General features: G+C 49.0%; 1 long non-coding RNA gene across 1 annotated transcript; it reads right to left on the bottom strand.

Annotated features, from left to right (window-relative positions):
- Positions 1 to 18,887: 18,887 nt before the first annotated feature.
- Positions 18,888 to 24,295, bottom strand: LOC121484609. The gene is made up of 3 exons (XR_005986080.1): positions 24,269 to 24,295; positions 19,870 to 20,010; positions 18,888 to 19,083 (listed from the first exon to the last, which is right to left on the bottom strand). It is a non-coding gene; the product is annotated as an uncharacterized LOC121484609 (long non-coding RNA).
- Positions 24,296 to 24,664: the final 369 nt, after the last annotated feature.

Genomic DNA, 24,664 nt, shown 5'->3' with positions numbered 1-24,664 from the left:
AACCCTAAGATCCTGAACTGAGCTGAAACAAGAGCCTGACGCTCAGCTGACTGAGCCACCAGGCACCCGTAGATCAAATATTTCCAATGAAAATATAGTGTCCAAATTGAGATGTGCCAGTGGATGTAAAATCCACAGATTTCAAAAATTGAATATAAAAATTTTGTTGAATACCTCAATAATATTTTTTATATTGAAGAATGCTTATATGACAATATTGGGGTATATTGGGTAAATAAAAGATATTAAATTCATTTTACCTGTTTTCATTTTACTCTTTTAAAATGTGGCCTAAATCTTTAAAAAAAAAAGGGCGGGGGGATCCCTGGGTGGCGCAGCGGTTTAGTGCCTGCCTTTGGCCCGGGGCGCGATCCTGGAGACCCAGGATCAAAACCCAGGATCAAATCCCACGTCGGGCTCCCGGTGCATGGAGCCTGCTTCTCCCTCTGCCTGTGTCTCTGCTTCTCTCTGTGTCTCTCATGAATAAATAAATAAAATCTTTTTAAAAAAATAAATAAATAAAAAATAAAATGTGGCCAGTTGTGGCACATAGCTGGCTCAGTCGGTAGAGCCAGACTCTTGATCTTGTGCTCATGAGTTGAAGCCCCACTTTGGGTGTAGAGCTTACCTTAAAAAAAAAAAAAATGTGTCTAGTAGAGCATTTTAAATTACATATGTTTTGAAAAAACAGCAAAATCTGAATAAAGTTTGTTGTTTAATTGATAGTATTGTGCCAATGCTAATTTCTTAGTTTTGGCAATTGTACCCTTGGTTATGCAAGATGTTAAACTTAGGAGAAGCTGGGTGAAGGGTTTACTGAAACTCTGTACAATCTTGGCAACTTTTCGACAAATCTAAAATGATTCCAAAATGAAAAGTGTAAAATACTCCCCCAATTAAATATGTAATTACTCTTGGAGAAATATATAATATTATTGTATTTCTTTTAAAAAAAGATTTTATTTATTTATTTGAAAGAGAGAGGAGAAAGCATGAACAGGGTAGGGAAACGTAGGTGGAGGGGCAGGAGAAGCAGATTCCTCAATGAGCAGGGAGCCTGCCAACATGGGGCTCGATCCCAGGACCCTGAGACCATGACCTGAGCCAAAGGCAGATGCTTAACCGACTGAGTCACCCAGGTGCCCCAATATTATTGTATTTCTTTTTTTTTTAAGATTTTTTTTTTTATCTATTCGTGAGAGACATAGAGAGGGAGGGAGGCAGAGACACAGGCAGAGGGAGAAGAGGCTCCATTCAGGGAGCCCGATGTGGGACCCAATCCCGGGACCCCAGGATGGCGCCCTGGGCCGAAGGCAGGCACCAAACCGCTGAGCCACCCAGGTGTCCCTACTATTGTATTTCTATTGCAGAGCTGAAAAGAGTTCTCTAAGAGATATTGTCCTCATAGATGAGGAAACCCGTGTTCAGGGGGCTAAGCAGTGGGATTTGGAGCCCTGCCTGCTTGGTTAGAAGCCTCTGAGGTTCCTGCTGTACTCCTTGGCTTCTGCGTGAACAACCGGCACCATTAGATCTCCCTGAGAGTTTTCCCAAGGACACTAGTGTGGGTGGACCCACTGGTAAGCCACTTACTGTGATGGGGAGGGGCCGGTGGGTGGAGAGGAGGTGGGGAGATGAGGAGCAGAGGCAGGGGAACCCAGACGTCCCAGTGATAACAGGGACCATCCAGGTGGGAGCCAGAACTTTCTCTAAGGCCAGGAGAAAGGGGAGGAGGCACAGGGGCTGAGCTGACGGGCTTTCCCTTTCACTGACTGGCTGTTTTATCTTGGCCTTACTTTGGAAAAGATCTGGAAAGCATCTGCTGCTGTCTCAGGGCAAGAAGCGGCAGGGCTGCTAAGCCTTACATTAACAGGCTGGGTGGCTCAGTGATTGAGCGGCTGCCTTGGGTTCAGGGCGTGATCCCGGGGTTCTGGGATCGAGTCCCACATTGGGCTCCCCGCAGAGAACCTGCTTCTCCCTCTGCCTGTGTCTCTGCCTCTCTTCTCTCTTTCTGTGACTTTCATGAATAAATAAAATAAAATCTTTTTTTATTATTTTTTTTATTTATTATTTATGATAGTCACAGAGAGAGAGAGAGGCAGAGACACAGGCAGAGGGAGAAGCAGGCTCCATGCACCGGGAGCCCGACGTGGGATTCGATCCCGGGTCTCCAGGATCGCGCCCTGGGCCAAAGGCAGGCGCCAAACCGCTGCGCCACCCAGGGATCCCAATAAAATAAAATCTTAAAAAAAAAAAAAAAAAAGATTAGCAGGCCAAAGAGGACAAATGATGGCACCTCAGGGTAGAGCCAGGGACCTGGTCCTGTCCCAGCGCAAGGAAAAGGCAGTGGGGACGCAGTTTCCAACAGGCCTCATTGCGTCTCCTTCTTCGCTCTTTTCAAACAGGAATTTTTCTCCGTCCTAACGTGGAAGACCCTGCCTCCCAACCCGCCCCCCAAGGCTCGGCCCGGAGCCGCTCCTGCGCATCCCTCCTCCGGCGGCGGCCGCGCGCTCCCCTCTGCTCCCCACCGGGCAGGCCTCCCGGGGCGCGCGCGAGCCCACCGCGCAGGGGGCCCGGAGGCCCCGGCTCTGCTCTGGGGGTCCCCGCGGCCAGGAAGGGCGCCCCGCTGGCGGCTCGCGGAGGCCCGGGCCGGCCTGGCTGGCGGGGCACCGCCCGGGGCTTCCAGATGCCCGGGAGCGCGCCGGCGGCCCTGTCCTGACGTGCCCCTGCCCCTCCGCTGCCCCGCCGCGAGCCTCGCCTGCGGGCGGCCAGATGTGCCGGCTTTGGTGCGGCGGCCCCTAACGAGGTCCAGATGTGCGGCCGGGCGGGTGGCGGCTACCCGAGGAGAGGGCGGCCCCCGGGGGGGGGGGGGGGTCGGGCTGCAGCGGCCGCGGCGGGAGGAATGCGCCGGGAAGGATTCCCGCTGGAGCGCGAGCGGGGCTGGCCCCCGCCTAAGCAGGCCTGGCCTCGGGCAGCTGCGGAGCTGCGGGCCGGGCCGCGCCGGCCGCGCCCAGGATCCCCGGCTGGCTTTTCTCTCTTCTTTCTTCCTCTTCTTTCTTTCTAAGATTTTATTTATTTATTAATGAAAGTCACAGAGGGAGAGGCAGAGACACAGGCAGAGGGAGAGGGAGACTCCCTGCAGGAGCCCGATGCGGGACTCGATCCCAACACCCAGGGATCACGCCCTGAGCCAAAGGCAGATGCTCAACCTCTGAGCCCCACCAGGTGCCTTCTTTTTTTTTTTTTTTTCTTTTTCTTTTCTCTCTCTCTCTCTTTTTTTCTAATTATGAAAGTTATGTGCATTAATGAAAGGCAGTTTTGTAAACCCCAAATAAGCTAAAAGATGAAAACAACAGCAACAACAAAAAGATAAAAATCACCTGTCTTCCACCACTCCAACTACCATTAAAGTTCTGGGGAGCGTCCTGCTGGACTTTTTTCAAATACTAATGGGTACCTAGGTTTGTTAGTCTCAATCATGCCGCAGGAGACTCTCAGAACCTGTATTTTTCACTCAGCTCTTTGCAGGCAAGGCTACTATCCCAGCGTTTCCCAAACTCGTCCCACAGAACCCCAGAACCATTTTGCTGTTAATAGGAGACTCCTTCCCCACCTGTTTGGGCTATACTGACTTACACCAACTTAAATGGGCTTCCTTCCTGGAGGATTTCTCAGTCTTTAATTTACTAATGTGCATTCTGAATCATCAAGAGGAGACTGGCATTTCCTAAGAAGATTTCACTATGAAATCCCTTCAGGGATCCTCCTGAGGCTTGGGTCTGTGGAACATCATGCAGGAAATGCTGTTCTGTAACATTCTTCATCTGGCTGCATGGAAGCCAATTGCATGTGTCCACAGCATCCCTCAGTGGGTGGGCTTTAAGGTTGTTTTCAATTTATGCTATTCCAAATAATTCTGCAGTGGCCATCCTCGTGCTCCCCCTTCATCACACGGGAACATTCCAAGAAGTAGGACTGTTGCCCACATAAGAGATCGTTTTTAACTCTCAGGTTCCGGGGTCCCTGTGGCTCTTGTTCCAAATCCTTACCCAGCTCGTTCAGGAACAGCAAAAGGACTTACCCCTCTACCACAAAAGGGAGCATTGGAGAACGTGAGGAGTGGGGTCTGCAAGTCTTTAACTTATGCATTTCTTGAGCACTCACTGGGCCTTGGAGATTACAGTGAAAAATAACTTTTCTTGGACTATTATAAGTAACACTGTAACAAACATCTGTCAGCAACTACTATTTTCCAAAGAACTGTTGCAACCACAGAGTAAAGCCGTATTTGGGGTGTGGAGAACCTTTTACTGGGTCACCCATAGGGCTATGTAGCCCTGGTGCATCCCTGGGTGCCTAACAGGTGGAATGAAGTGGTTACTTACAGTGTTGGATGGAGGCTCCTTGTTTGGGCATACAGTAGGCATACAGTAGGCATGATGGAAGCACAGTCCAGATGTGTGCAAGCGTTGCCATTGACATCTTCCTCCCTATTATTTCACTTGGTCCTCACAACACTCTGTGAGGTAGGGAGTAGTAGACTTCGTAAGTTTATTCCACAGATGAGGAGACTAGGACTCTGGGCAGGAGACCAGGTCACACAGCTACGTGGTGGAGCAGAACCAGGCCCCAGCGACCCCACTCCATGCCTCCAATCAACACATCACCTTCACACCTGCAAGCTGCTGTCAGCAAAGAAGGCCTTCCTTCCTTTACATCGGGCTTTATTGACATGGGACACAGGACTTGGGTGTTTTGATGGGAGGTGGGGGATAGACTCCGAAAGGACTGGAGCCTGAGGCCAGCAAGGTGGGGTCACTCCTGGTGTGTGTTTCTTTGGTGGAGAGGAGGAAGGGGGCAGACGTGAACGGGGAGCTCATCAGAGAGGATGGCTATGGCCCCCCACAGGCCCCGCAGTGTGGAACAGGTCTTATGCATCTTTGTGTCCCTGGCACTAGGCACAAAATAAAATAGGTGCCCTGCACAGGCTCCTGAAGGGAAGACGTAATCCCCAGCCCCTAGGAGAGTCTGTCCTGGGCTCAGCCCGGCACAGGGGTCTGTGTGTATTGTCTTCCTGTCCACGCCCAATCCCCCCCACCATCATCCTAATCTTTTTTTTTCTTTTAAGATTTTCTTTATTTGTTCATGAGAAAGAGAGAGAGAGAGAGGCAGAGACAGGCAGAGGGAGAAGCAGGCTCCATGCAGGGAGCCTGACATGGGACTCGATCCCAGTCTCCAGGATCACACCCTGGGCTGGGGCAGCGCTAAATCACTGAACCACCCAGGCTGCCCCCCATCATCCTAATCTTAACTGCAACTTTCCCCCTTCCTGCTTGTCCTCCACACCTAAACCTCTGCCCTGTTTGTCCTTGCCCTCCCTGCCCTGACAGTCATGGAGAATCTGTCATCAGACTCTTGTCCCTTGGAAATCCAGGGTCGAAGCTGAGAGGCTCCATGCTCGGCTGGGATCCTCAAGGGCACTCTCCAACCGGCAATTAACCTTACATGTATAGCAGATTTCTTTTGAAAATCTAAGCAAAGATGAGTATCCCAGGAAGATGCCCAAAGGCCCAGGCACATGGCAAAGATTCTCCCTCCAGTGTCAGCAGCTCATGCGTGGATTGCCTCAGCGGCCTGGCTGAGAGAGCCGGTCCTGGCAGACCGAGCTTGGACTCTCTCCAGTGGAGGTGGCTGCTTTCTGAAACCCTCTTCCAGGACTAGAACCTCATGCTACCCAGTAAGTTTGCCTCGCACAGGCTGATGGCTTGTCGCAAACTACCAGGTCCAGTATCCCTGACTCTCTGTTTCAAAATCCCCAAACCGCTGAAAGGTGTATGATAAAGCCATTTTTGTCATAAGGCATTTTACTACAAAGCCTGACCTGACATGAACTCATTTGGCAGCAAAATGAACCTCAATTAATGTGAGGCTATTTACAGCAGCCTTGATTCCCAACACTTAGTGTGTGAACATTCATGGACTTTGCTCAGCACTGTTTCTGTGCTTACCAGGTGCTGCCCCACACCCTGCCAGGGCTATTTCACAGCACACAGGGTAAGCGAACCCACGGTGGCCCTTTTCTAAACTATGACAGATTCTTTTTTTTTTTTTTTAAGTTTTATTTATTCATGAGAGACACAGAGAGAGAGAGAGGCAGAGACATAGGCAGAGGGAGAAGCAGGCTCCATATAGGGAGCCCCATGCGGGACTCGATCCTGGGACCCCAGGATCCCGCCCTGGGCCGAAGGCAGAAGCTCAACTGCTGAGTCACCCAGGATTCCATAAACTATGACAGATTCTGAATCCTGAAACCTTTCTGACTCCACATGTTTCAGGTAAAGGATTATGGGTCTGTTTTTACAAAGCTTTCCCTGAAACACTTCATGGGTTTACAAGTAAAAGGAGCCAGTCACAGAGCACAGATAGGGTATGATCCCATTTATATGAAGTTCAAGAACAGGCAAAGCAAACTGACAGTGGTAGACATCAAAATAGCAATTATCTCTGGGGAGGAAAATGGACCAGGAGGGAACATGAGGGAACTTCAAGCGTGCTGGAAATGTTCTGTACCCTGATCTGGGCGGGGATTACACAGGTATATGCATATGTAAAAATTCACCAAGCTGGGGCACCTGAGTGGCTCAGTGGTTGAGTGTCTTTGGCTCAGGTGGTGATCCCAGGGTCCTGGGATCGAGTCCTGCATTGGGCTTCCCACAGGGAGCCTGCTTCTCCCTCTGCCTGTGTCTCTGCCTCTCTCTATGTGTCTCTCATGAATAAATAAATAAAATCTTAAAAAAAAAAAACCCTCACCAAGCTGTACATTAAACAGTAAAGTTTATTGCACTCTACTGTACCTCAAATAAAAGTAAAAATAAAGATGATGGGATTATCTCAAATTAAGCAATAAACTGCTACCCTTGGCACAACACCCCATCCTATGATGTTTTTGAACTTCCTAGCAAAACTTCAAGTCATTTTTTTTAACATATTTTATTTATTTGAGAGAGAAAGAGAGTACAAGGAGGGGGAGTGGGAGAGGGAGAAGTAGACTCCCTGCTGAGCAGGGAGCCTGATGCAGGGCTTGATCCCAGGACCCCGGGACCATGACCTGAGCCAAAGGCAGACGCTCAACTGACTGAGCCATCCAGGCGCCCCAAAATATCTTAATTTATGTTTGGCTTGTCTTTAATCCCAAGAAATGAGTTTAACACAAAAGTCAAATTTAGTAAACAGTTTAAAAAAAAAAAACTCTGATGTCCTCTCAAAAAGAACTCATCCCCAGAGCGTGTCTTTGCTTTCAAAGTACTGCAGGTGGACGGACGCCTGGGTAGCTCAGGAGTTAAAGCGTCTGCCTTAGGCTCAGGGCCTGATCCCAGGTCCAGGGATAGAGTCCGCATCAGGCCCCCTGCAAGGAGCCTGCTTCTCCCTCTGCCTTTGTCTTTGCCTCCCTCTCTGTGGCTCTCATGAATAAGTAAATAAAATCTTTTGGGGCAGCCCAGGTAGCTCAGAGGTTTAGCACCGCCTTCAACCCAGGGTGTGATCCTGGAGTCCTGGGATCGAGTCCCACACTGGGCTCCCTGCAAGGAGCCTGCTTCTCCCTCTGACTGTGTCTCTCATGAGTAAATAAATAAAATCTTTTTTAAAAAAATTTCTTTTTAAAGTACCACAGGTAAGCACTCAGGGCCTGGCTCGCTTGGGTGAGATCCTCTCCACTTACATCACCCACTGGGAGGACATCTCCCAGCCCTGCTCCCTCCAGCATAGCTGCTCAAACACTGGGGGTGGGGTAGGGGGTGGGAGTGGGGGGTGGGGTGGAGGGGCGGCGGGGGGGGGGGGGGGGGGGGGGCTGGGGGGGGAATGTGAGCACAGATCCAGGCCTGGCATCCTACCCACAGTGCAGCAAGTCAGAACTCGCACCCAACCAACAATATCCTTTAATTGCATCTGATTAGCTGGAATTTGGAATTTGTATTTAAGAACAGAAGGGCACAGGGGACTCCTTGATTAAACAGGTCTGATAAGCATGTATTGCTGAGAGGAATGAACTTCTTTCCTGTAGCTCCTTTCCCGTAGCTGGCTCATTGCTCAATATCTGAGTGCTCACGGCCTTGACCTTTGACAGTCACTCCCACTGCATGCCCACCTCCACCTTCCCTCCCACTTCCTATCTGGGCCCCAGGAGGCTGCAGCTCAGAGCTCCACTCAGGACAGAGTTCAGCCCATACGCCAACCCTCCCATCTCCGTCCAGAGGGCACTGGTCTGTTGGCCTCAGTCTGATGGCCTAGGGCTGTCCTCAGCAGCCTCTGATCCTTTCAGGAACAAGTCAGGGTATAAACAAACTGACCTACTTGGGCTTTCCCCTCATCTTCCTGGAGCACCACTGTCCAATAGAAGAGTCTGCTGACAGATATATTCTGTATCTGCGTTGTCCAATTTGAAAGCCACCAGCTACATGTGGCTATTGAAACAGCATTCAATGTGTGGCTAAATACAACTTAGGAACTGAATTTTTTTTTTAAAGATTTTATTTATTTATTCATGAGAGACACACACACACACACACACAGAGAGAGAGAGAGAGGCAGAGACACAGGCAGAGGGAGAAGAAGGCTCCACACAGGGAGCCTGATGTGGGACTTGATCCCTGGTCTCCAGGATCAGGCCCTGGGCTGAAGGCATTACTAAACCGCTGAGCCACCTGGGCTGCCCAGGAACTGAATTTTAAAAAAAAATTATTTCAGCCTGCTTCTCCCTCTGCCTGTCTCTCTCTCTCTCTCTCTCTGTCTCTAATAAATAAATAAAATCTTTTTAAAAATGTATTTATTTCAGGAAGAGAGAGAGAACACAAGTAGGGAGAAGGGCAGAGGAAGAGAAAGAGAATCTTAAGCAGACTCCATGCCCAGCAAGGAACCCAACTTGGGTCTCAATCTCACGACCTGAGATCATAATCTGAGCTGAAATCAAGAGTTGGCCACTTAAACAACTGAACCACTCAGGTGCCTAAAAAGAATTTTTTTAGGGGCACCTGGGTGCACAGGTCAGTTAAGCAACCGACTCTTGGTTTTACTCAAATCATGGTCTTAGGTCATAAGATCGAGCTCCCCCTGGGGCTCCATGTTCAGTGCTCAGACTTAAGAGTCTGCTTAAGACTTAAGATTCTCTCTCTCTCTCTCCCTCTCCCTCTGCTGCTTCCCACCCAGCTGTCTCTTGTAATAAAAAAAAAATTTTTTTAGATTAAATAAATAAATTAAAATTTAAAATGTAAATGTAAATATTATATGTGATTCGTGGCTACTGTAGTGGACAGTGCAGCTCTCTGGAGAGAGACAGCTTGGGAGCCTGACACTCCTATAACCTGGCCTAGCATCCTGGTATCTCAGGAAAGTGTTCTGTCTACTTTTCAGAGATACTCAGCTGCTGGGTCTGTCTTCTTCCAGAATAATCACTGGGAGTATTTGTTGAGCCCCTAAATGAGATTGACATTTTGCAAATGGAACCCAGATGTATTGGGTCACCTCAAAGTCTATGACAGCATTCAGCTCAGGATTCTAATGCAGCTTGGAAAGTAACACAATAGGTGTTCTCTGGAAACCTCCCAAGGGAGCACAAAGGGGAAAATATATCAACAGAGGGACTGAACGTCTCCAGCCCCTCTGCTCTCCCTCTCCTCCAACACCTACACAGGAAGTTATGGTTCTGCTGGCCTTGTCTACCTCCCTCCCACGTCATCTTTCTCTTCCTTCCTTCTTTTTTTTTTTAAGATTGTATTTATTTGACAGGGAGAGAGAGAGAGAGCACGAGCAGCAGGAGGGGCAGAGGGAGAAGCAGACTCCCTGCTGAGCAGGGAGCCCAGTGTGGAACTCGATTCAAGGACCCTGGGATCATGACCGGAGCTGAAAGCAGATGCTTAATTGACTGAGCCACCCACATGCCTCCTCTCCTCTCCCCTGTCCTCCCCTCTCCCCCCTCCCCTCTTCCCCTCCCTTGCCCTCCTCCTCTCCCCTGTAGTGTCTCCCTTCCTTCCTTCCTTCCTTCCTTCCTTCCTTCCTTCCTTCCTTCCTTCCTTCCTCTCTTCCTTTTTCCCTCCCTCCCTCCCTTCCTCCCTCCCTTCCTCCCTTCCTCTTTCTTAGCTCTAAGCCCAAGGTAGGGCTTGAACTCACAATGCCAAGAGCAAGAGTTGTATGCTCTACTGACTGAGCCAGCCAGGCACCTCCACCCCTTTTTTATTTAAAGAAATTTCAGAGCAGCCCATGTGGCTCAGCGGTTTAGCGCCGCCTTCAGCCCAGGGCGTGATCCTGGAGACCCGGAATGGAGTCCCGCATCAGGAACCCTGCATGGAGCCTGCTTCTCCCTCTGCCTGTCTCCCTGTCTCTCTGTGTGTCTCTAATAAATAAATAAAATCTTAACAAAAAAAATCTGTAGTTTTCTTCAGATTAAAAAAAAAAAAAAGAGGGATCCCTGGGTGGCGCAGTGGTTTAGCGCCTGCCTTTGGCCCAGGGCACGATCCTGGAGACCCGGGATCGAATCCCACGTCGGGCTCCCGGTGCATGGAGCCTGCTTCTCCCTCTGCCTCTCTCTCTCTCTCTCTCTCTTCTCTCTCTCACTGTGTGCCTATCATAAATAAATAAAAATTAAAAAAAAAAAAAAAAAAAAAAAGAAAGAAAGAAATTTCACCTACCCTGGGCTTTGCTCTGCCTACTTCACCTGAAACAGCATCCTAGTAGGTCAGGCTTCCGCCTTGGCAGGGAGGGTGGAATAGAAAAGTGACAAACACTTAGCATGTACATTTTTTATTTTATACCCGTTATACAAGGTCACTATTATCCCCAGTTTATAGATGAGGAAACTGAGGGATAGAACACTTACAAGCATGTAGACAGTGAATGGAGAAATCATGAGTCCAGAGTTATGAGGCTCCTGGGACAATGAGGGGTCTTCCAAACCTTCCTCCTCCAGACTTCGCCAGGCATTGTGCTGTGCCACCTGTCCTCATTCTGACCATAAGCCCACGACTAATGGCCAACTAGCAAACCTATCCTCACTAACATAATAAGCTAGCTATCAAGCTCCTGAGCTACCCCACTCCCAGGAAATTGTTCATTCCAAAGAGACAAGGGCTAAACCCCAAGGAGTGACTCAGTGAGGATGTCAAATCCTAGCTTCTCAGCCTGGATTTTAAGGCTCACCAGGGCAGGCTGAGTCTCCTCTTCCATCTCCTCTTGGTTCTGACAGGGCCAACCTACTCTCCAGCTCATCCTGACTCAGCTGTCCATCTGGCCTATGAGCCAGGCCTTTCCCACCACTCAACAGCCTGCTGCTCCATTTGTTTGTTACTTGTGGTAAAATACATACAACACAAAATTGACCATTTTAACCATTTTCAAGTATATGGTTTATTTCAAGTATTCTTTATTCTGTGGCATAAAGTACATTCACAGTGCTGTGCAACCATCACCACCACCCATCCATTTGTCTACTCCACATACCTCATACAGGTGGAATCGTACAATATTTGTCCTTTTGTGTCAGGCTTATGTCATTCAACATGTCTTCAGGGCTCGTCCATGTTGTAGCAAGTGTCAGAATTTGATTTTTAATGATGAATAATATTTCATCGTATATATAGACCACATTTTCATTATCCATTCATCCATCAATAGACACTTGGGCTGCTCCCACCTTTTGGCTATTGTGAAAATGTCACTATGAGCATGGGTGTGCAATTGTGTTTGATTCCCTGCCTTCAATTTATTGGATATATATACTCAGGAGTGGGATTGTTGGATCATATGGTAATTCTATGTCTAATTTTTGAGGAATTGCCATTCTATTTTCCACAGCTGGTGCTCTACTTTTACTCTCAACCTTCGCTCCTCTGACAGTTTCTACATTAGCCAGCATATTAGCTGTCACACTAAAAAATGGAGGGCTGGGCAGCCTGGGTGGCCCTGAGGTTTAAGCACCTGCCTTCGGCCCAGGGCGTGATCCTGTAGTCCCAGGATCGAGTCCCACGTCAGACTCCCTGCATGGAGCCTGCTTCTCCCTCTGCCTGTGTCTCTGCCTCTCTCTCTGTGTCTATCATGAATAAATAAATAAAATCTTAAAAAAAAAAAAATGGAGGGCTAACCTCATTGCTTTCAACCCAAGGAATGCAGATCAATGTAGAGGAACCTCAGTGGTGGTGTGCCATGGGGTTGATTTTGACTTGGCTCATTTCAGCATTTATATTAGAAATTCCAGGGTGCCTGGCTGGCTCAGTCAGAAGAGTGTATGACTCTTGATCTCAGGGTCGTGAGTTTGAGCCCCAAGTTTGGTGTAGAGATTACTTAAATAAATAAAACTTTTTTAAAATTCGAGGGGCACCTGACTAGCTCAGTCGGTTGAGTGTCTGTTAGCCTTCTGCCCATGTCATGATCACAGGGTCCTGGGATCGAGGCCTGTATCCTGTTCCCTTCGCATCAGGGAGTCTGTTTTTCTCTCTCCCTCTGCCCCTCCCTCTGCATGTGCTCTCTCTCTCTCCCTCTCTTTTTAAAGATTTTATTTTATTTATTCATGAGAGACACAGAGAGAGATAGAGACACAGGCAGAGGGAGAAGCAGGCTCCACCCAGGGAGCTCGACATGGGACTCGATCCTGGGAAGCCAGAATCATGACCTGAGTTGGAGGCAGATGCTCAACTGCTGAGCTACCCAGGCATCCCATCTCTCTCTCTCTCTCTCAAATAAATAAAATCTTTTTTAAAAAAATCCCAAAAAGGGATGCCTGGGTGGCTCAGTGGTTGAGCACCTCCTTTCAGCTCAGGGCGTAATCCTTGAGACCTGGGATCAAGTCCCACATGAGGCTCCCCGCATGGAGCCTGCTTCTCCCTCTGCCTGTGTCTCTGCCTCTCTCTCTCTCTGTATGTCTCTCATGAATAAATAAAACCTTTAAAAAAAATTCCAAAAAAGTAAAAATAAAAAATTCCAATAAAAGTGTGGAAGTCTTCTAATCAAATAGAGAGAGCATATTATAAGAGGTTTGGCATACACAGAACAAAGATTTTAAAATGTGGTGACAAGGGAAAGGCTGTGGAACCAGGACCCATAGAAAACTGGGAGTATTTGGTTTGGAGAAAGATGGGTATCTTAAATACCTGATAAAGGCATTCAACTTCCACGTCGTTTGAGAAGATGCACTAGAACCTGGGAATAAAAGTCATTGGCAAACAGATTTTGCTTCATCCAGGACTTTTGATACAGCCTCTGAAAGGCAGAATGGGCATTTGAGGCAGTGAGATCTCTGTCACTAGAGGGATCTGGCAGCCGGATTTGGAGGATTTTCCTCTCAGGGATAGTCAATTCAATTCTGTTCACCTTGGTTGCGCACCTACTATGTGCTATGATGAGATGGTTCAAGAGTATACAAAAGCGGTTGTTATTCTGCCTTTGCCTAAATACTAACAGGTAATTAGAGCTCTGGCAAAGCTATGGGAGGGAGAGGGAGGTGGCACTTCCCAGAGGAGGTGACATTGACCTCTGTCATCGAAGTGCAGGAGGATACTCTAAAAGAATTCCTAAGCAGGGTGGGAATGTGGACCTTCCAGATTCTACAAGTCTACGATTAAGCTGCATAAAAAATACATACATACACACACTTCTATACATACATATGATGAAGTCCATCAGTGGGGGCCTGGCAACATAAGTTAAGGTGTCTTCTTCAAGTGGAATAACATTCAGCTGGAATACAACCTGGGGCATTCTTTGCATGTGATATATAATATAGATATAGATATAGATATAGATATAGATATAGATATAGATATAGATATAGATATAGATATACAATGTCCAAGATCTATGAAGTGAAGAAAGCAAGGTCTAGAAGTGCCTGGGCAGTTCAGGTGGCTAAGCTTCCGACCTTGATTTGGGCTCAGGTGCTGATCTCAGGGTCATAAGATAGAGCCCTACATCAGGCTCCATGCTCAGCAGGGTGTCTGCTTAACACTCTCTCCCTCTCCCCCTTCCCACTGTGCACAGCTGTAATCTCTCTCTCTCTCTCTCTCAAATAAAAATAGGGGTGCCTGGGTGGCTCAGTCGGTTGAGCATCTGCCTTCAGCTTAGGTCATGATCCTAGGATAGAGCCCCATGTCAGGCCTTGCTCAGCCAGGAGCCTGCTTCTCCCTCTGATCCTCACCCAGCTCCTGCTCTCTCTCTCTCTCTCTCTCTCTCTCTCTCAAATAAATAAATAAAATCTTAAAAATAAATCTTAAAAAAAAAAAAAGAAAAAGGCAAGGTCTAGACACTATGTATGGCAAACTACCATTTGAATTTTTAAAAAGGGGTTGGTAAGTTAAGAACACACACAGAGTTTTATTTGCATAATATCTTATACCTCTCGCCTAGTAACACACGTTGCTTTTGAGAGAGGAAATGGCTGGGAGACAGGTGTGGGAAAGAAGCTGTCTGACATATCCTTCTGCATCCTTGGAATTTTAACCATGTGAGTGAATTGCCTATGAAAAATAAAATTAAAATTAAACTAAAAACGTTAAAGGCACCTGCCTATTTCAGCAGGTTTTTTTCCTGGAGTGCCTTCCTCAGCCTTTTCCTCTGTGTTCACTTCCTTCCATCGAACCAGGCTTGTGGATGAGTCTCCCTCTCAGAGGAGGTCCTCTTAGGGAGCTTCAATTTCTTTCCTCCAACCTCCCCAAGGCATGCATCATCCAGACCAAGTTTTCTCAGACATTAATGTAATCAACTTGGTATCTTGGAAAAATCCAGATTCTGATTCAGTGGCCTACAGTCGGCCCGAGATTCTGCATTTCTAAGTGGCTCCCAGGTGAAGTTGATGCAGCTAGTCTCACACCATGCTCTGAGAAAGGAGGGTCCAGGGCTCTGTGCGCTAGATGGTGAGGTTCATGGGTTAAGCACTGACAGGTCTTGAGAAGCTGCCCTGCTCCAGAGAGAAGGGGTAGGATGGTGGCGATTCTGGTGGAGAGTGAGACGTGTCCATCCTCGGGCTGGTCCGAGCCCGTTAGCACTGCCAACAGAGTAGGGACTGCTGACCCCTGCCCCAGGGTTCTGTTCCCGCCTAACCACTCCCTTGCCTGGAGCACAGACTGACCCCCCACTGCCTCCACTGAAGGGAGGCCCAAAAAAAAAAAAAAAAAATGAAGGGAGGCCCAGACATCAGGTGAGACCCCATGGTACCTCAGAGGGAGCTGAAAGGGAAGATGAACTGGGTTATAGCACTACGTCCTATACAAGGCCACTCACCCTAAACTTCACCAGCCAGAGAAATAAATGCCTTTCCCCTTCCTTCCTTCCTTCCTTCCTTCCTTCCTTCCTTCCTCCTCCCTCCCTCCCTCCCTCCCTCCCTTCTTCCTTCCTTTCTTCTCTACCTCCAATGTGGGGCTTGAATTCAACCCTGAGATCAAGAATTATATGCCCTGGGCAGCCCGGGTGGCTCAGTGGTTGAGCATCTGCCTTTGGCCCAGGGCCTGATCCTGGAGACCCGGGATCGAGACCTGCATCAAGCTCCCTGCATGGAGCCTGCTTCTCCCTCTGCCTGTGTCTCTGCCTCTCTCTCTGTCTCTCATGAATAAATAAATAGATAAAAATCTTAAAAAAAAAAAAAAATCACATGCTTTTCTTACTTCTGAAGGGCTAATGGCAGCTGCAGGCCACCCCCCTCTCGTGCCCACCCTGAAAATTCAGAAGCCAAACCAAACCTCCTACAGAAAATGAAACCAGACAGTATTTGGCAAAGCCATTCTCCCTGGGCAAAAAGCAGATGTCCTGAATCCAGGTGTGGCAGGACCACCTGCTCTGGCAGAGAGCTGATGGCCCTCCAACGGAGGTCTCCTCACTTGCCCAGGCTGAGAACTGACCTGTGAACCTGGAAGTCAAGCTGCCAAACGCCCCACCGCACCCTGTGCCCCGGGCGACAGGGTAGTTTCCTAGGCCACACACGTGGGTATCCCTGATGAGGGATTTTTCTGTATGACAAAACCCTGCTCCTGCCCACTGCCGGAGAGAAATCAGTATGGTGTAAGCTCTGGAGGGAAACCCAATAGGCACATCCCCCTCAGGGCTGATACCACCCCTGGCTGGAGCAGCGCCCCCACCCCTCAGTGACCCCTGGAGAAAAGCCAGAAAAGGCACCTCCTCCCCCCCCCCCCCATCATCCCCACCCACCTGTGACCATGTCTGCAATTGCACCACGCACCTTCATTCTTTGGGGATGAGAAATTGCATCTCTTAAAATACTCCCACCCACGGGAGAGGTAATACATTAAGCTTTATCAGTCATCTACACTCTAATGTGAATTAGTTGATTAGTCCTGGAATGTTTCACCTGGAATGGGCCCGGTCCAAGCCCTCTTTTTCACAAGGGAGGGAAACCTCAGCCCACAGTGTACGTGACTTACTGAAGGTCAGGCAACAAGGTGGTGGCCAAGCTATGGAAGGGAAGAGGTGCAAGGGAAGGACTGTACACAGGTGACTGGGGGGGGGGGGGGGGGAGGACGACCCAGATAGCCCAGAGGAGCAGGGGCATTGTCAAGGTTGCATGTTAGAGGAGACACGTGGGTGACTCAGCAGTTGAGTGGCTGCCTTCAGCTCAGGTCCTGATCCCGGGGTCCTGGGATCAATTCCTGCATCAGGCTCCCTGCAGGGGGCCTGTTTCTCCCTCTGCCTGTGTCTCTGCCTCTCTCTCCCTCTCTGTGTCTCTCATGAATGAATAAATAAAATCTTAAAAAAAAAAAAAAGTTTACACATTATAGGCTAACTCAGAGTTTCCCCCCATTAGAAGGTAAGAGGCAGAACCAGGAGCAGGTCTCCACCCCGCCCCACCCCTGAACATAAAATTTTGTTGAAGTTTCTGGTTTCATCTTAGAGTTCATTCAGATACATTCTACTCTAAAATTTATTCTGATGTGTTTTCACATAAAAATAATAGTGAGAACAAACCTGTGGTTGCCAGAGGGGAGGAGTGGTGGGGGGTGGGCAGAACAGATGAAGGTGATTAAGAGGTACAAACCTTATGCTATAAAATAGTTTGTCGGGGGCAGCCCAGGTGGCTCAGCAGTTTAGCCCTGCCTTCAGCCCAGGGCAGGATCCTGGAGTCCCAGGATCGAGTCCCACGCCCGGCTCCCTGCATGGAGCCTGCTTCTCCCTCTGCCTGTGTCTCTGCCTCTCTCTCTCCATTTCTCTCATGAATAAATAAATAAAACTTTTTAAAAAATAAATAAAAATAAAATAATTTTTTGAAAAATTTTAAACAGGGGCACCTGGGCAGCTCAATAGGTTAAGTGTCCAACTCTTGATTTCAGCTCAGGCTCTGATCTCAGGGGGTGGTGGAATCCAGCCCCACATGGGGCTCTGTGCTCATCAGGGAGTCTGCTTCTCTCCTTCTCCCCTCCCTCTCCCCCTCCACTATCTCATTCTCTCTCTCTAAAATAAATAAATCTTTTAAAAAACTTTAAACATGAAATTTTCCTCTTTTTTTAAGAATTTATTTATCTGACAGAGACAGAGAGCACAAGCAGGGGGAGCAGGAGGCAGAGGGACAAGCAGGCTCTCGGTTGAGCAGGGAGCCCTACTCAGGACTTGAACCCAGGCCCCTGGGATCATGACCTAAGCCAAAGGCAGATGCTTAAACAACAGCCACCCAGGCACCTCTGTACAATTTTCTTTAAATAGTTAGATTTATTTAGCCTGATATCATTTTCCACTTGTCAGATATGCTGAGATCAAAGTTTGTGTTTCTGAAAAAGATACTTGGATGGCTGGAATGGGGGTGAGGAGGCTGCTTCTCACTGTATGCCCCTTTGCACCTTCTTTTCTTCTTTTTTTATTTTTTATTTTTAAGTAATCTCTATACCCAATGTGGGGCTCAAACTTACAACCTTGAGATCAGGAGTCACATGTGCTACAGACTGAGCCAGCCAAGGGCCCTGCCGCTTTGCACCTTTTAAAATTTTGTGCCATCTGCAAATATGACCTAGTCAAAAAATTCATAAAATTGAAACTTAAAAAATGTCGATGGGTTGGGGCATAGGGAGACAGACTTTCTTGCTCTGGTGGGAAAGGATGCAAACAGGAACGTTTGCATGTTGGACAACCGTGATATTTATCCACAGGTTCAATATGTGCCCCTTTCCCGAGTGAGTTTGCTCTGGGGAGCTAGCCTACACCTGGGGGAGATGCGGGCCAGCATATATACGGCTACCTCCTCTGTGCTGACCCTGAGGGGCTACACCCGAGTGTCTCACTGTCTCTCAAGTCCTTTGCTGACTCTGAACCAAAACCAGGAGCTAGATTTCCTCCTTCCCAGCCTGGTGACCTTCTCACACCATTTCTGAAAGCATCGCTCAGTAAATAATAGTAAACCCACAGCTGCTGCCCATGGAGTGCTTGGTTTGGGGCTGGCTGTCACACAGAAAGCTCCTTGAGTCTTGTGGCCACCTCACCAACTAGCTGCTGTCCCATCAGCCATGTGGTAGACAAGGACACGAGGGCCTGTCAGTGCTGACCTTGCCCACAGTCACACTCCCTAACCCAGCAAAGGGCAGAGAGAGGATCTGAACCAGAAGCACATGCATGCATACCACCTACCATGTATTAAGCCCCTTCTGTGCGCTGGGCCACTGTGCTAGTCACTTGGTGGTGTTTATATGAGGTCATCTCAAGGACCTGCATTGAGGGCAAGAGGTGATGGGGACAACAGGAGTCATTGAGGGGACTGTCCCTGCCCTGGAGAAGCTGACAATATGTGTAAGCTTCTTAGATGCCCCACAACAATCCCTCCATTTGTGCCGCACTTCACAGTTTTCAAAACCCTTGATCTATCTCATTTAATCTCCTTGACAATCCTGTCAAATAATTTTCATGATCTCCACTCCAGGATAAGGAAACAGAAGTTCTCTAAGTCACATGGGACTCCCCCCAAGATCACCCAACCAGCCAGGGGAGGGGCTGGAACCTGACTCAGGTCTCATGACTCGGTCTCTGCTGAGCCGGGATGACAGCCTGGCTCAGTGGCTTCCAACCTGCTCCAGCAGGAGGACTCCTTTCCCTTCTCCTTTGGAAATTGTTGCAATCCTGCAAATGAAAGGGGCTGTTATTTAGGGTTTTAGTCAACCAGGGAAATTCACAGTGGAAACACGACCAGGGATTCAGCACAGCTGAAAGGCAGCAGCACAGTTATACCCAGACATTACTTATACAGTCGGCAGACAATATTTGTAGTACAAATAGACACAGAGACTTCGTGCAATAACCCGGCAGCCCCTGGGCAGACAACTGGCTGAGACCCCACTGCCAGAGCAGTTCAGAGGAGGACACATCTCCCAAGTCTGTCTTCTGGGTCAGAGCACAGTGAGGGGGGGGTACAAGGGGAAGTACCAAAATTCAATGGGATTGGCCAAAAGTAGCGTGGGGGAGATTATTGGAAGCCAAAGGGCTTGGTGAAGGCGACAGGTCAGTGGAGGGGGGTGGGGGCACGGGGTATGAGGGCATATGTGGGTTTGTTTCTGTTTTTGTTTTTGTTTTTGTTTTTGTTTTTGTTTTTTTGAGGAAAAGGTTGATTCTAGATGCCCAAGAGCCATTACGGCAGTTGGGGTAAGAAGCAGGCCAGAAGTGGAGAGAGTGGTCTAGAGAGGAGATAATGCAAGAGGTTTGAACTTGCAATGAAATCACCTTTCAAGAAACAAAGAGAACTAACATCCAAGCCTGGGTAGTGGGTTCTTTCCTATTATTGAGTGACCACCCCCAGCCCCTGCCTCGCACCATACCATTCCCCTGTGCACCCACATCTGAGATGAATGAACAGGCAGTCCTCCATCGCCTGGACTGTGTAGAAGGCCTCCATGCTTGGTGTTCACTTACTCAGCCTTCCAGAATCTGTTCCATGCAGTACGGTGCAGCAGTGAAGCTCACTGATGTTAGAGCCCAGAGGCCACTCTGCACATCCTAGCTCTGCAGCCGCCCTATATGACATTAAACGTCCCAGGGCTTTAGTTTCCTCACCTGTAAAATGGAAGGAACAACAGTACTTGCCATGTTGCTATTTTGAGGATTAAGCCCATGAGCATATGTTAAATACTGAGAACAGAGCTGTCCTAGAATAAATGCTTGATTATTATGCCTATGAAAAACCCTTCTCCACTCCCAACCAATCACGCTCCTCTCCCCTGCACACTCGGCTATCCAAGCTCTTCTGTCACTTTTTTTTTCTCCACTTATTTGCCTATTTATATCTGTTTCTTGATATTAAACTGTAACTACCTGGCATATCATAGACATTAAGTGTGGAAGGAAGGAAGGATGAAAAGGGCCCTGCCTGCAAAAGCTTCTAATTTTACTATAGAATGGGGCACCTGGCTGGTTCAGTCTGTAGAGCATGCGCCTCTTGATCTTGGCATCATGAGTTCAAGCCTCACATTGGGCATAGAGCTTACTTAAAAATAATAAGTCTAGGAACACCTGGGTGGCTCAGCGGTTAAGCGTCTGCCTTCAGCTCAGGGCGTGATCCTGAGGTCCTGGGATCGAGTCCCACACTGGGCTCCCTGCAGGGAGCCTGCTTCTCCCTCTGCCTGTGTGTCTGCCTCTCTCTGTGTGTCTCTCTGTGTCTCTAATGAATAAATAAAATCTTAAAAAATAAAAAAAATAAGTTAACTATGGAAAATCGAGGTGAAAAGAAACCGTATAATCCTCATCTTCTATAGGCATATCTTAAAATCCTTCCCACAAAGCCATGGGGAATGGAGTTTACAAAAATCACCTAAGTTTAATCCCAGCCTTTGTGGAACTGACAATCTCTGCTGGGCAATGGGACAGGACATGTGAAACATAGCTGTAGAACAAGATCGTGGTGTGGTGCTTGCCAGTCAAGGGACAGTCAGAGCTGCTGGAAGCCAGAGATGGGAGAGGGGAGAATATGAGATGAGTCACAAGTGTGTGTGTCATTCTTGCTCAAGGTAAAATAGGATCGTTGGGTAACAATAGGAAAATGTCACAAAGCAAGATGAGCCAGTACGTGCCCCTGATTGGTGGGTAAAGCCTTGGGTGTAGGGTTCAGAGGAGGAAAAAAGACGTTTTGCGGGTGGCCAGGGCAGGCTTGTTGAGACAGTGGGATCTAAGTCCAGAGTCGGGGCCCCTCCAGAGCTCATACTGGCTTAGAACCCCAAGTATTTGGGGCTGGCTTTGACCTTCCCTGAGCTGTGAGCTCTTCTAGATGTTGATTTCTTTCACTTTTTTTTTTTTTAAGATTTTATTTATTTATTCATGAGAGACACAGAGAGAGAGGCAGAGACACAGGCAGAAGGAGAAGCAGGCTCCCTGTGGGGAGCCTGATGTGGGACTCCATCCCAGGACCCCGTGATCCCCACCTGAACCGAAGGCAGATGCTCAACCACGGAGCCACCCAGGTGCCCCAGATGTTGGTTTCTGATACCTTTATTATTTTGTCTTTAAAGATTTATTTATTTATTTATTTGAGAGAGAGAGCGAGAGTGTGCTCATGAGTGGGTATTGGGGCAGAGGGAAAGAGAATCCCAAGCAGACTCCCCACTGAGTGTGGAGCCTGACACAGGCTTGATCTCCGGATCCTACACCAAAATCAAAGAGTTGAGCCTCAGTCAAGTGAGCCATCCAGATGCCCCTCGGATAACTTGATTATTATGCAAGTAACATACTTTTATAGAAGAAGAAAGGAGGAGGAAGAGAAGGAAAAGAAAATACAGAGAACCTAAGAGAAAAAAAACCCTACAGTCCCATCCCTCAAAAGTCACTCCGTATTTTGGTGCCTGTCTACCCACCCACCCATTCATCCATCCTTTATGCACCCACCCTACAACCTGCGCATCCATCCACCTATTCATTCATCCACCCATCTGTATCGGGGTTCTTATTTGCAAACAATAGAATCCACTCTAACAGAAAAGGAATTTATTAAAAAGCATTCAAAGGGCGCCTGGGTGGCTCAGTCAGTTGAACAACTGACTCTTGATTTTGGCTCAGTCATGATCTCCAGGTCATGGGATTGACCCCTGCATAGGGAGTCTTCTTTTTCTCCCTCTCCTTCTGCCCCTCCCCCAAGACGCTCATGTGCTCTTTCTCTCAAATAAATAAAATCTTTAAACAAAATATTCAGCGGCTCACAGAATCCAGAAGGGAAGATAAACACAGAGGCTCAGAATTCACGGATGATACTTTTCTAGTCAAGCCACCACGACAGCTATCAACACGAATTTGACAACTTGCTTCAACTCACCCCCTTCACCAATGGTGGAAATTGGACCTTTGAACATCCCCTCCTGTTGCTCTGAAGGCCAGATGCCTCTTCCTGTACCCTCCTTCCCTAGGATGACTGCTTCCTGTTGCTCTATTACAAATCAAAACCTCACGTGGGGGATCCCTGGGTGGCGCAGCGGTTTGGCGCCTGCCTTTGGCCCAGGGCGCCATCCTGGAGACCCGGGATCGAGTCCCACATCGGGCTCCCGGTGCATGGAGCCTGCTTCTCCCTCCGCCTGTGTCTCTGCCTCTCTCTCTCTCTGTGACTATCATAAATAAATAAATAAAAAAAAACAAAAAAACACCTCACGTGGATGTTTCTGATCCGTGGAGCCTAAGTCACCTGCCGACACCTTTGTTGCAAAGGAGTCTGGGAAAGTAAATTTCTGGCCTTTCCTTCAGAGAAGTGAGATTTATGATGTAGGGAAACCCCACAAACACAGGAAAGTTCATCAAAAAGTACTGGTACTCATAATGCATGGCAAATGTCCCTTATACTACACATTGTTTTCCTCCTTACAAATATAGAATGGTATCAATTTTATCATTCTGTGGATCCCCAGTGCTTGGCACAGCGTAGGCACTCCACACATGAGGAAGGAAAGGAGAAAGGGGAGAGGTCACACATTTACATGCTGCCTTACTAAACAAGATTGAAGGAAGACTTTATGTTTATACAATCCACATGGCTCCCAAGGCCTCTTGTGACTCATGAAGGAGACTCCCTCGCCCAGCACCCAGGAACAAGGCTGTCCTCCCATCCCTGTGAGGCTGGAGCTCCACCCCTGGCAGGAGCATCTGGACCCCAGGGAATGCCGACCTGAGGAGTCCCTCACTTTCTCTGTAAGCCCAACTGTCGCCTAATGTCCCTGAGGCTATCACTGAAATCTCCTCCCCTCCCCAGACCCTGGGTTTCCTGAGGTTTTAAGTAGTCTCTGAAGACCAATCTAGAACAGTTGCTGCAAAGGCAACAGTAGAGGCCTCCCCAGGTGATAAAGATCACCAGCATGGCATTCAAGCCCATCTGTTAAAAATCAGTCTTGCTCTTGGTGGCCAAGGTGTGCCATCCCAGAATGAAACGGGTCCTGCCTTTTCGAGGCTCATGCTGTAGTGTAATTGTTAAGAGGGAAGATACACCCACTTAAATGACAAGCTCTCGTGCTGCCAAATAAGGTAGGAAAAAGTCCCCGCTCCCAGGGCGCAGGGACGGCCAGGCTGCCCAGGCTGGGTGAGAGGAGGCAAGAGGAGGGGCCGGAGTGGGGGGTGAAGAGGCCTGCAGCGGCAGGAACCTGCAGCCCCCCCCCCCAACCCCTCCAAAGCAGGCCAGACCCTGTATCTTCATTACTGGCTAGAGCATCGTGTACCCCTCCTTATCACTGCTGAAGGTTTTTCTGGTTATCTGGTCATTGTCTGCGCCCTCCCCTCCACCGCCCTATCGCCAGCTGTCCGTGGTGAGCTGCGAAGGTGCTGGGTGGGCAGAGGCTGGTGGGGACCCAGCCGGGCGAGGCCGCAGGGAAGGCGAGGCTGAGACCCATCACAAAGACGGTCTGAAGCCTCCCCCTCACGCTCCTCCCCCCCCCACCCCGGGGAGGAGCCGCTGGTGTGTTTCTGGAGTGTTCCAATCCAATTAGTGCCCTCCCCTGCTCCAAGGAGGGGCCGAGCCGCCACTCCCCTCCCCGAGGTGGAGACGGGCTGGGGAGGGGGTGCTCAGGAGGTCTGAACACCCTGACCCGGCTCCTCCTGCCCGCGCGGCTGGCTCGGGCTGCACCGAGGCTGCTATGACAGCGCCCGTTTCTAGGCGACTGTTCTCGGGAATGGTCTGTTTTGGCAACCGGAGGGCCCCTGGGTAAAGGGGGCCGCCGGCCGCGGCGCATTTGCATAGCAACCTCCCCCCCCCCCCCCCCCGAGCCGCGGGCTGCAGCCCCCGCCCTTCGCCCAGCGCGGCCCAGCCCCGGCCCGCCCGCTGCCGTCCCCGCCTGGTGCCCCCGCTCACCCCCCGGGAGGTGGAGGCTGCCGGCGGAGCTCGGGCATTTCCGGAAAGGCTGGTGCCCTCGGGAGGTGGGGAAATGATGCTTGGGGACAAAACACTGAAACGGGGGGTGGGGAGGGGAGTGGGGGATGAAATTCCGCTTTTACAAACCAGAGTCAAAGTCACATGGCTTGGGAGCATCAAAATGCACCCTGGATAACAGGGTTGGCTCACCCAGTGTTTCTTTAGGTGACCCCCTCAAGGAAACCCCAGGAGGTACTCGGATCATGTCTTTCGGATCATTACATTGCAAGTGTATGTGTGAGTGTGGAAATGGGTAGGCCTGGAAAAAAAAAATTTGTTACCTACAAAAAGCAGGCAGTGATCTTCCTAGGAAAGATTTTCAAATACTTGCGGGAG

This window comes from Vulpes lagopus, chromosome 1, assembly GCF_018345385.1.
Source record: "Vulpes lagopus strain Blue_001 chromosome 1, ASM1834538v1, whole genome shotgun sequence".
NCBI lineage: Eukaryota > Metazoa > Chordata > Mammalia > Carnivora > Canidae > Vulpes > Vulpes lagopus.
The sequence above is the reverse complement of the archived record's forward strand: the minus strand, read 5'-3'. Positions and strand labels throughout refer to the sequence as shown.